This window comes from Chlorocebus sabaeus, chromosome 6 (genome assembly GCF_047675955.1).
Source record: "Chlorocebus sabaeus isolate Y175 chromosome 6, mChlSab1.0.hap1, whole genome shotgun sequence".
Lineage (NCBI taxonomy): Eukaryota > Metazoa > Chordata > Mammalia > Primates > Cercopithecidae > Chlorocebus > Chlorocebus sabaeus.
The window spans coordinates 61357557-61369207 of NC_132909.1; the positions used below are offsets into that span (position 1 = coordinate 61357557).

The 11651-nt window shown below is 57.4% G+C and overlaps 1 pseudogene; it reads left to right on the forward strand.

Annotated features, from left to right (window-relative positions):
- The first annotated feature begins 4374 nt into the window (after positions 1-4374).
- LOC140711782 (small ribosomal subunit protein uS19 pseudogene) lies at positions 4375-9181 on the forward strand (annotated as a pseudogene).
- The last annotated feature ends 2470 nt before the right edge of the window (positions 9182-11651 follow it).

Sequence of the window (11651 nt, forward strand, 5' to 3'; positions counted from 1 at the left end):
GCCTGCGAACTCCACTAGGTGGGGGTGAGAAGGGGCATCGCCCCCCCTCCTCCTCATGCACTGGGGCTCCTGGATGGACTTCAGCAGGTGGGGACAGTGTCCAGGAGAGGAAACTGCTGGACCAAGGGCCCCACGGGCAGGAGGGTGAGCAGGCCCTACTCGAGGGGGCTGGGTGAGCCTGGGAGAGTGTGGGGCCACGCTGAGGAAGCTGTGCTCCCAAGCGTGGACCCCAAGGGCTTGGGGGTCCACGGTCCCGCCACAGATGCCACTTCGGCTCAAACCCTCTGAGGGCTCCCTGCCACCCTCAGGAGCAGGGCAGCCACGGGGCTTCTCAGCTCATGTCTCTGTTCGGCCACCAGGCCTTCCCTCGGGCCTGGAGTGGCCTCACCACACTACTGTAGGGTGACCTCCTCCTCCCCACCTCCCAGCGGAAGCGGGAGTCCTTGGGAAAGGCCTCTCCTGGCTGCCTTTATCTTCGGCGAGTGCCCTGAGCTGCCAGGGCACTGGCGTCCCCTCTTCTGTTACCTTTGCCGCCTCTGGCTTGGCAAACAGTAGGTGATTAAAAAAGACATTTCAGAAGCACCAAAGGATGCGGCAGCTTCAAAGGGTCTGGGACGCCGGCAGAGATGCAGGCCGGGCCACGGAGCCTTAAGCTGGGTGCAGGGGTCCCACGAGCGTAGCCCTGGGGTCTCCAGCTCCCCATCCTTCCAACCCACCGAGCCCACCTTGTGGGAAGATACCCCTGGGTTTTCGACAAAGGAAGGAGTGGCCGGCAAAAGTGCCCTTGACATTGAGAGGGGACCCCTGGGGGGGGCCTTTCCCCGGCCTCAGTTTCCCCAGCTATAAAATGGGTGCTGGCTTCTTCAGAGGACCTCTCTCCCTCTGCCCTGGACCTCCGGGGACTGCTCCCCCCAACCCTCCAGGGGCCCCGCTGCGCTAATCCGCCAGGCGGCCTGCGCCTCGGTTTCCCCTCCCGACAGCCTAATCCCCGGATTGTCGGAGGCCGGTTTTACATACATTTAGAGGCTTTTCATAATAGATTTACTGGGCCCCAGAACGGCCCTCACTGGGAGATTAGCTTCTCCGTAATTGAAAACTGCCCCCCGCACCCTCCACCCCTCTCCCCGGGCTTGGGTCGAAGGGAAGGGCCCAGGGAGGACCCTGCAGCTGTGCGGGCCCCACGGGGGCCTCCCTGTGAGCTAGAACGGGGTCTCCCTGGTACCCGACCCAACAGAGGCTGCTCCCAGCCCTTGAGTGCTCAGCTGGGACTTGAACCAGGTCCACCCCACGCCCACTGCCAAGGGCAACCGCTGTGCTGGGAGAGGGAGCCACAGTCTCCCTGCTTCAGACGAAGACACTGACTCAGCCAGGGCACCCCATGGGCAGCTGGTCTCTCTCTAAGCCGAGCCAGATCCCGGGTGCCCAACTGGGGGCTCAGAATTTGGGTCTTTACTCCCTGACCCCCTCAGCACCTCCCAGGAACCCGGCAGGACAGGGGTCTCAGGAATATTCATGGGATAGAAAGTGGGAGAGGATGGGGCTGAGTTACCGCCCTTGGTAATTCGGCCCCATCCCCTTCCACCCCCAGCCTTCGCTGCCCGGTCCCCAACTGGGCAACTTAATTCCGCCTGTCACCAGGATGTGGGCCGAGTTTATTTATCTGGTGTATATATGTATTTTAATTTAAAGACCTGCCAGCCAGCACCACTGGCTCCTGCAGTTCCCCTGCTGCCCCCCTCACGTTCGAGAGGCCGTCCCCACCAACACCCCTGCCCCCCAGGCCTTCCCGGAGGAGTGAAGGATGGAGAATGAGCCCTCTGCTTCTAGTATTGCCCAGCAGTCAAGAAAGAGCACTTGACTCAGAGTCCATGCACAACACGCTCATTCAGTCATTCAACAAACATCCACGGAGGGCTTGCTGGCATTGCGCTGGACAATGGGATCACAGGGAAGGTCGGGGGCGGGGATCAGGCAACAAAGGGCCTGCCTCCATGGGGCTGGCGATTCTGCTCATCAGGAACCCCCAGAATGTGAGACCCCACCCTGCGTCACTGTAGCCTGTTTTCCAGATGAGCAAACTGAGGCTCGGAGAACAGGGGCCTTATCTATAGTGGGTGGTGGAGAGCACACCACAACCTGGGCTTATCCGATGTCTGCTGCTGTGCCCTCACGCAGGGGTTGAGGTGAACCTCTCTGTGTCTCAGTTTCCCCTCCTGGCCACAGAGCTTCTAGAGCCGCAGCCACAAGCATGACGGACGATGCTAACAGCCCTGGGTGCTCGAGGACTCGGGTGCCACCATCATTAATGCTCAGGCTGGGAGGGGGGTGGGATATTGCAAACCATAACTCTAGTGCCTGGCGGGCGGGCGGAGCCGTCCCTGCGAGGGGCTGGCCCCCACTCCATCACAAGATCATAACAAGCTCTGGTTTTTGACGCTTAGGGGGCCACGAGGACCGCCCAGCGCCAAGACCACCCACTCGGGCGCCCCCAGCTCCTTCTCCTCATGTGAGGAATAAACATCATTCTTTGCTTCTCCGGGCACCTGTGCTGCTCTCCCCAGAGGCCGGGGTGGGAGGCCAGGTTGGGGTGACTGGCTGGAGTCGGGAGTGGTCAGGCTGCCTCCCCTCCGCCATCCACTGGACCCTAATGGGGTCCTGGCTGCAGGGCCCAGGGCCTGGGCACTCCCCTTCTCTGACCTCATCTTCCTTATCTACAAAATGGGCTGCAGACCGGGTGCAGTGGCTCATGCCTGTAATCCCGGCGCTTTGGGAGGCCAAGGCGGGAGGATCCCTTAAGCTCAGGAGTTCGGAAACCAGTCAGTGCAACGTGGGGAAACCCCATCTCTACGAAAATAAATAAATACACACAAACATACAAAAATTAGCCACATGTGGTGACTCATGCCTGCAGTCTCAGCTACTCAGGAGGCTGAGGTGGGAGGATCACCTGAGGCCAGGAGTTCAAGACCAGTCTGGGCAACACAAGGAGACCTCATCTCTACAAAAATTTAAAAAATTAGGTAGCATGGAGCCGCATGCCTGTGGTCCCAGACACTCGAGAGGCTGAGGTGGGAGGATTGCTTGAGCCTGGGAGGTGGAGGCTGCAGCGAGCCACGATTGCACCATTGCACTCCAGCCTGGGCAACAGAAACACCCTGCCTCAAAAAAAAAAAAAAAAAAAAAAAAAATCACAGAAGCCCCGGGGGAGGCCAGGTGTGGGGGCGGAGGAAGCCCGTGAGTGATAATAAACTCGCCCCATGCCTCCCTCCTCTCTCCTGTCATCCACGCTCGCTTTGGAGCTTGAGCTGGGGAGGGGCAGGGATGGGGGATGCTGTTGAAAGATGCTCACAGATTGTCTCTAGAAGCTTCTCTCATGCCTGGAGACAGGCACTGTGGACCCCAGACCCAGAGGGGATGCCCCACAGCCCCTGGTGGGAGCCAGGACTTGAGCCCAGGGCAGAGCTGTAAGCCCCAAACGCTGGCGGGGCGGTCGGAGCTGGGGAAGAGACCAGCCTGGGCGGACGCAGCCGGGCGGGGTGTCCGTAATGAGCCCCGGAACGAAGGGTCCCCACCCTCCTTCTCCCTGGGCTGCTCCAGGTGCAACTCCTGACGCGGCAAGGCTCGCGCTGCTTCACGCCAGTGACCCGTGGGGCCTGGGAGCGGCCTCAGTTTCCCCCTCTGCACAGGGAAGGGTGTCTCCTGCGACTCAGCGCCCCTCCCCGCCATACATGTCCATTAGGGCGCATTGATCGCTCCTGGGCCGAAGCTCTTCATTTCTGGATCAATGAGGGTGGGGGAGTGAAGGGCTGTCGGGTGGGCAGGCCCCTGGGAGGCCTGGGCAGGGTCTCTCCCTCTCTCAGGCTCTGAAGGAAGGGATCTGGTCTGAGACATTCCAGACTCGAGCGCAGAGCAGGTGACTCTGCAGTTCTGGCCTCGGAAGCCAACGTCGGAGCCCCGGAATGTGCACCGACAAATGGACAGGGAGCCGCTGGTTGTTTCTGCTCCACCAGGTGACCGTGCAGGAAGGCCCAGAGCTTGGGCCCAGAGCTCGCCGGGCACGGTGGCCCACGCCTGTGATTCCAGCATTTTGGGAGGCCGAGGCAAGAGGATCCCTTGGGCCCAGGAGTTTGAGACCAGCCTGGGCAATATAGCAAGACGCCCATCTCTACAAATAATAAAAAAAATTAGCCAGGTATGGTGGTGTGCACCTGTGTTTCTAGCTACTCAGGAGGCTGAGGCAGGAGGATCGCTGGAGCCCAAGAAGTCAAGACTGCAGTGAGCCACGATCACACCACTGCCTTCCAGTCTGGGCACCAGCAAAAGACCCCGTCTCAAAAAGAAGGGCCTGAAGAGCTTTTCTGAGGATGCAGCAAGATGGCAGAGGTAGAGTAGAAGAAACGGACCTTCCGCAACTTCACCTACCGCGGCGTGGACCTGGACCAGCTACTGGACACGTCCCCCGAGCGGCTGATGCAACTGTACAGTGCGCGCCGGCGGCGGCTGAACCGGGGCCTGCAGCGGAAGCAGCCCTCGCCGCTGAAGCGCCTGCGCAAGGCCAAGAAGGGGGCTCCGCCCATGGAGAAGCCGGAAGGGGTGAGGACGCACCTTCGGGACACGCTTCTCCTGCCCGCGATGGTGGGTAGCACGGTGGGCGTCTACAACGGCAAGACCTTCAACCAGGTGGAGACGGCCGGGCGCGGCGGCTCAGGCCTGTAATCCCAGCACTTTGGGAGGCCAAGATGGGAGGATCACCTGAGGTCGGGAGTTCGAGACCAGCCTGACCAACATGAAGAAACCCCATCTCTACTAAAAATACAAAAAAAAAAAAAAAAAAAAAAAATTGCCGAGTGTGGTGGCACATGCCTGTAATCCCAACTACTCAGGAGGCTGAGGCAGGAGAATCGCTTGAACCCAGGAGGCGGAGGTTGCAGTGAGTCGAGATCACGCCATTGCACTCCAGCCTGGGCAAGAGGAGTGGAACTCCGTCTCAAAAAAAAAAAAAAAAAATGCCTGAATCGCCCACAAGCCCAGCTTCTGAGAGTTTGCCTAGGCTGGTCCCACCACCTGGCTTCCCTTTCCTGTTCCCCAACTCAGCTCCCTAACGGACCCCACCCTGATCATGGCTCTCCCTCCCCAGGCTCGGCTGGTGTCTCCCAGGGAGCAGCTGTCAGGGCAACAGGGTCCAGGAGGGTTACAATGCCTCCTGCCCAGCCCGTGCACCGAGTTCGCGGCTGCCCCTTCCCTCCTGCTGCACCCCAGCCCCAGCCCTGATGACTGTCACAGATATTGCTATGATCGTGGTGATTACCTCCAGTGCAGCAGCTCCAGAGGGGAGACTGAGAATGCCAGGGGCTACACCACCTCCTCTGGGGTGCCTCTCCGCCAGCCACACCAGCCTGCCTGCAGCCACTTAATTTCCAGCTTGGGCGTCGTCTCAGTGGTGATGTCCGGATCCGTAGGGTCCCCTGAGCTGGGAACTTACTTTTGTCTGCATCCTGGCCACCTGCAGCCTGGAACACAGTCCCCGACACCACGGCCTCCTCCCAGAAATCCCCCAGACCTGGGGCCCGGAGGCCACTGGGACAGCCCCACCACCCTGACCCTGAAGCCACAGATGAGGGAGGGCCCAGCCCTGGCTGCACACCGTAGGTGCTCACTAAGTGCTCACTGGGGATGTTGACATTGACGTGCCAGATGCAATTTTTATGGAATTTTCCCTTTTCTGATCATGTAGTTTCTGCATGCATATATACATATAACATTTATTCATTCATTCAATCAAAAGCATTTATTGAGCAACTACTGTGTGCCAGGCATGCTCTGGACACTGGAGATCAGGCAGGACCGAGACAAAATCCCGCCCCTCAGGGAGCTGACACATAAATGAGGAAAATAAAGACAGGGTGTGCCTGGGGTGATAGATAAATGCTGAAAGGCCAGGCGCGGTGGCTCACACCAGTAATCCCAGTACTTTGGGAGGCCAAGGCGGGCAGATCACTTGAGGTCAGGAGTTCGAGACCAGCTTGGCCAACATGGTGAAACCTCGTCTCTACTAAAACTACAAAAACTAGCTGGGCATGGTGGCGGGCATCTGTAATCCCAGGTACTCGGGAGGCTGAGACTCAAGAATTGCTTCTACCTGGGGGGTGTAGAGTTTGCAGTGAGCCGAGATTGCACCACTGCACTCCAGCCTGAGCAACAGAGCGAGACTCTGTCTCAAAATACTTACATACATAACATACATACATACATAAACACTGAAAAGAAAAGAAGACAAAGCAAGGAGAAAAGTGTGGGTGCAGCCTTATGTCAAGGAGTCGGGAGGCCTCTCTGAAGAGGCAAGGCTGGAGAAAGGCCCTATAAAGAGGCAGTGAGAGGTCAGACGTGGTGGCTCACGCCTGTAATCCCAGCACTTTGGGAGGCTGAGGCAGGCGGATCACCTGAGGTCAGGAGATCCAGACCATCCTGGCTAACACGGTGAAACCCGTCTCTACTAAAAATACAAAAAATTAGCCGGGCATGGTGGCGGGCGCCTGTAGTCCCAGCTACTCGGGAGGCTGAGGCAGGAGAATGGCGTGAACCCAGGAGGCAGAGTTTGCAGTAAGCTGGGATTGTGCCATTGCACTCCAACCTGGGCAACAAGAGCGAAACTCCATCTCAAAAAAAAAAAAAAAAAAGAGGTGGGGAGAGCCCAGAGGAGACTTGGGAAGGGTGTGCCAGCCAGGGCAAAGAGGGAGCACCCGTGAGCGAGAGGAGCCTGGGGAAGAAGCAGGTGTCAGGGTTGGGTTGGGGGCCAGAGGACAGAGTGCTGCGGCCGCTGAGGGTGGTGTTGGGGACTTCTTCATTTTTTCTGCTTTTTTTAATTTTGTTTTTCTTTTTCTTTTTTTTTTTTTTGAGACAGAGTCTCGCTCTGTCGCCCAGGCTGGAGTGCAGTGGCTGGATCTCAGCTCACTGCAAGCTCCGCCTCCCGGGTTCATTCACGCCATTCTCCTGCCTCAGCCTCCCGAGTAACTGGGACTACAGGCGCCCGCCACCTCGCCCGGCTAGTTTTTTGTACTTTTTTTTTTTTTTTTTTTTTTTGAGAGGGAGTCTGAGTCTGGCTCTGTGGCCCAGGCTGGAGTGCAGTGGCTGGATCTCAGCTCACTGCAAGCTCCGCCTCCCGGGTTCACACCATTCTCCTGCCTCAGCCTCCCCAGTAGCTGGGACTACAGGCGCCCGCCACCTCGCCCGGCTAGTTTTTTTGTATTTTTTAGTAGAGACGGGGTTTCACCGTGTTAGCCAGGATGGTCTCGATCTCCTGACCTCGTGATCCACCCGTCTCGGCCTCCCAAAGTGCTGGGATTACAGGCTTGAGCCACTGCGCCCGGCCTATTTTGTTTTTCTTATTTATTTTTTTTTATTTTCTTTTTTGGAGCCTCTTATTCCTGCCATGTGGCTGTTGGACCCCTGCAAGGCGATTCTTGTGTTTCAGCCTCCCGAGTAGCTGGGATTACAGGTGTTTGCTATCACGCCTGGCTACTTTTTGTATTTTTAGTAGAGACAAGGTTTCACCATTTTGGCCAAGATGGTCTCGAACTCCTGACCTCAGGTGATCTGCCAGCCTTGGCCTCCCAAAGTGCTGGGATTACTGGTGTGAGCTGTTCAGTTTTTTTCTTTTTTTTTTTTTTTTTTTTTTTTTTTTTGAGACGGGGTCTTGCTCTGTCGCCCAGGCTGGAGTGCAGTGGCCAGATCTCGGCTCACTGCAAGCTCCGCCTCCCGGGTTCACGCCATTCTCCTGCCTCAGCCTCCCGAGTAGCTGGGACTATAGGCACCCGCCACCTCGCCCGGCTAGTTTTTTGTAATATTTAGTAGAGACGGGGTTTCACCGTGTTAGCCAGGATGGTCTCGATCTCCTGACCTCGTGATCCACCCGTCTCCGCCTCCCAAAGTGCTGGGATTACAGGCTTGAGCCACCGCGCCCGGCCCAGTTTTTTTCTTTTTTTTTTTTTTAGATAGGGTCTGGCTCTGTCACCCCGGCTGGAGTGCAGTGGCGTGATCACAGCACACTGTGGTCTCGACCTCCTGGGCCCAAGGGATCTTCCCACCTGGGCCTCCTGAGTAGCTGGGACCACAGGTGCGCGCCAGCATGCTGGCTAATTTTTTAATTTTTATTTTGCCAAGATGGGGGGGTCTCACCCTGTTGCCCAGGCTGGTCTTAAAACCCCTGGCCTCCAGCAATCCACCTGCCTCAGTCTCCAAAAGTGCTGGGATTACAGGCAGGAGCCACCATGCCCAGCCTCCATTCAGTCTTGAGTGTAAAGAATGAGACACTATTTCTTTTTTTTTTTTTTTTTTTTTTTTTTTTTTTTTTTTTTTGAGGCAGAGTCTCGCTCTGTCGCCCAGGCTGGAGTGCAGTGGCCGGATCTCGGCTCACTGCAAGCTCCGCCTCCCGGGTTTACGCCATTCTCCTGCCTCAGCCTCCTGAGTAGCTGGCACTACAGGCGCCCGCCACCTCGCCCGGCTAGTTTTTTGTATTTTTTAGTAGAGACGGGGTTTCACCGTGTTAGCCAGGATGGTCTCGATCTCCTGACCTTGTGATCCGCCCGTCTCGGCCTCCCAAAGTGCTGGGATTACAGGCTTGAGCCACCGCGCCCGGCAGAATGAGACACTATTTCTAAAAAAAAAAAAAAAAAAAAAAGGGAGCCCCCCTCCATCAGGGCTATTTGGACCAGAGGGTGGGAACAAAGGGGTTTTCTCCTCAAACACAGGTGTAGACAGGGACACTGAGACTCAGTGGCGAGGGCTGGGGGCTGCGCCTCCTCCAAACTGAGATGGCCAAGGTCGGGGGGGAGGCACAGTCCTGCCCTGGGCCATCAGTGGAGGGGCACGGTTCCACCCCAAGCCACACTCAGGGTTTTGGGCGCCTCTGGCCTCCTTTCCCCCAGCAGCTTCCCCCAACCCCCTGCCCGCGGCGGGCACCGAGGCGGCAGTAACAGCCGGCAGGAGGGAGATGACTTCCCTCCGGATCCTCCGGGCGGAAAAGGCGCTGCGCGGGACCAGCGTACCAATGGCTATCCAGGGCTGGCAGGAGCTGGTGTTGGGGTCTCGCTGGGGCTGCGGTCGGGGCCTGGGGGTCACCGGCTTCCCCAAGGAGCGCCCACACCCGGCGGGGACATCCCAGCAGAGCCCCTGGAGTGAGTGACCACTCGACACGTTGATGCGGCCACTGGGACAGAGACTGGGGTCTGACCAGGGTCTGGCGAGGGAGCAGAGGTCAGTTCCTGAGAGACTCGGGCCCAAACGCATGTGTCTGGTGACACAGGGGTGCACAGGTGTGCAGGTGCAAGCGCAGGGCTATGCATGCGTGTGCGCACACATGTCTGAGTGTGGCCAATGACACGGTCCCAGGAGATTCCCTGCTCTGGGCCCAGCACTGGTCCTGGTGATGACTGGGACAGACCCAGCCCCTGCCCTTAGGCGCTGCAGCCTGGGGAGGAGTCAGGCAAGGAAAGAGTCACAAAGGGCACCACAGCCTCCTGGCCAGGAACTCAGGTGACATCTGAGCTGAGTTGGAAGGGGCTGAGTGGGGGAGCTCGGCTGCAATCTGCAAGAGCGGTTCATCGGGGCCGTGTGGGGGGTGGGCGGCGGACAGTGTGTGCAAAGGCCCAGAGGCAGGACCTCAGCCAGTCTTTGTGTATTTACCCAAAGTCACCTTTTAGGCTGGGCGCAGTGGCTCACGTCTGTATCCTCAGCACTTTCGGAGGCCAAGGCGGGTGGATCACTTCAGGTCAGGAGTTTGAGGCCAGCCCAGACAACATGGTGAAACCCTATCTCTACTAAAAATACAAAAATTAGCCAGGAGAGTTGGCACACACCTGTAATCCCAGCTACTCGGGAATCTCAGGCAGGAGAATTGCTTGAACCTGGGAGGCAGAGCCAGGTTCGTGCCACTGCATTCCAGCCTGGGTCACAGAGCAAGACTCCGTCTCAAAAAAACACACACAAAAAAAACAAGAAAGCAAAGTCACCTTTTGCATTGAAACTTTGTCTCAAAGATAATAAGATTGTCACAATATGCCTGTAGTGCCAGCTACTCAGAGGCTGTGGGAGACAAATCGCCTGAACCCAGGAACTAGAGGCTTCAGTGAGCCGTGATCACACCATTGCACTCCACCCTGGGCGACAGAGTGAGACCCCATCTCTAGTAAATAACAAAGAGTTAAAAAATAAATCTAAAAAAAGTGTCTTGGCTGGGCGTGGTGGTTCACTTCTGTAATCACAAGAACTTTGGCTTTCAAGTTTTTGTTCTTTGTTTTTTAGAGACAATCTCTGAAAATGGTGAGATTACAGGGGTGAGCTACCATGCCTGGCACCCCCAGCACTCTGGGAGGCCAGGGCGGGAGGATTGCTTGAGTCCAGGAGTTCGAGACCAGCCAGGTAATATAGCAAGACCCCATCTCTGCAAAAAACAACAATAATAATAAATTGTATTTTAAAAAATTGTCATAATAGCTAAAAGGTGGAAAGTACCCAAGTGTCTGTGGACAGATGATTGGATAAACACAGCGTGGTCCTTCCACGCACTGGAACGTGACTCAGCTGTGAACAGGAGCGAGGCTCTGACCCAGGCCACAGCACGGATGCACCTTGAGGGCGTCACGCTTAGTGAGAGACGCCAGACACAAAAGGCCACACGGTGTGTGACCCATTTCTACGAAATGTCCAGGACAGGCCCATCCACAGAGACAGGGAGGGAGGGGATACCTCGGTGCCAGCGGAGGGGATGAAGAGTGACGGCTGATGGGAACGAGGCTTCCTTTTGGGGTGACGGAATGTTCTGGAATCAGACAGAGCTGATGGCTGCACAAGTCTCCGAATGCACTAAAATCCATGAGATTGTATTAAAATGGAAGGACACTATTGTGTTTTTGTAACAGCATCACAGTCAGCGCTGGGCTGCCTCCTGTGATCCCTGATCTCATTCTGTCCCTGGTCCTCTCTGTCCCTGTGGTCACGTTGCAGTCTTGGGTTTCGAGTGGGCTGTGGGAGTCACCTCCCTCTCAGAGCCTCGGGGTCCTCTGCGGAATGGGGCATGGTGGGGCCTCCCCCACAGGGCTCAGCATGGTGGCTGGCCGTCCCTCTGTGCCTCCGTGCGTCCACCCGGCGCGGGGCAGGGGCGGGGCGGGCACACACAGGGCTCTTTGTGCCTGGGCTGCCTCATTAGGAGGCGGCCCCCGTCACCGGGCCCAGAGCAGCTGAATTAATTAGCTGGGAGCCTTCCCGCTTGGCTAATTGTGCCGGAGACGCCCGTCGTCACGGCGGGTGGGATGCAGGCGACCATCATCCAGCCGCAAAGACCTCAGTCCCCTGGGCAGGGTCACCTGCCACATCACCCCCAGCCTCTCTGTGCCTCAGTTTCTTCAATCGGGGCGTGCCTGGCGTGAAGGCCCCTGGGACCCCGAACTCACAGATGTGCCTTTTGCAAGGGGAAGAGGTTATGAGATGACAGAGCCCCTGCCCTGGCCTGGGGCAGGTGGGGAAACTGAGTCACACGGAGGCAGAGCTTGCCAGTGGAGGTTTCACATTTGATTGGATCCTGAGGCCCGGGAATTCCACCACGCTCAGGTGTGTGCCGGCCAGCGGTGTCCCCGGAGCCAGCCATCCATAGCCCT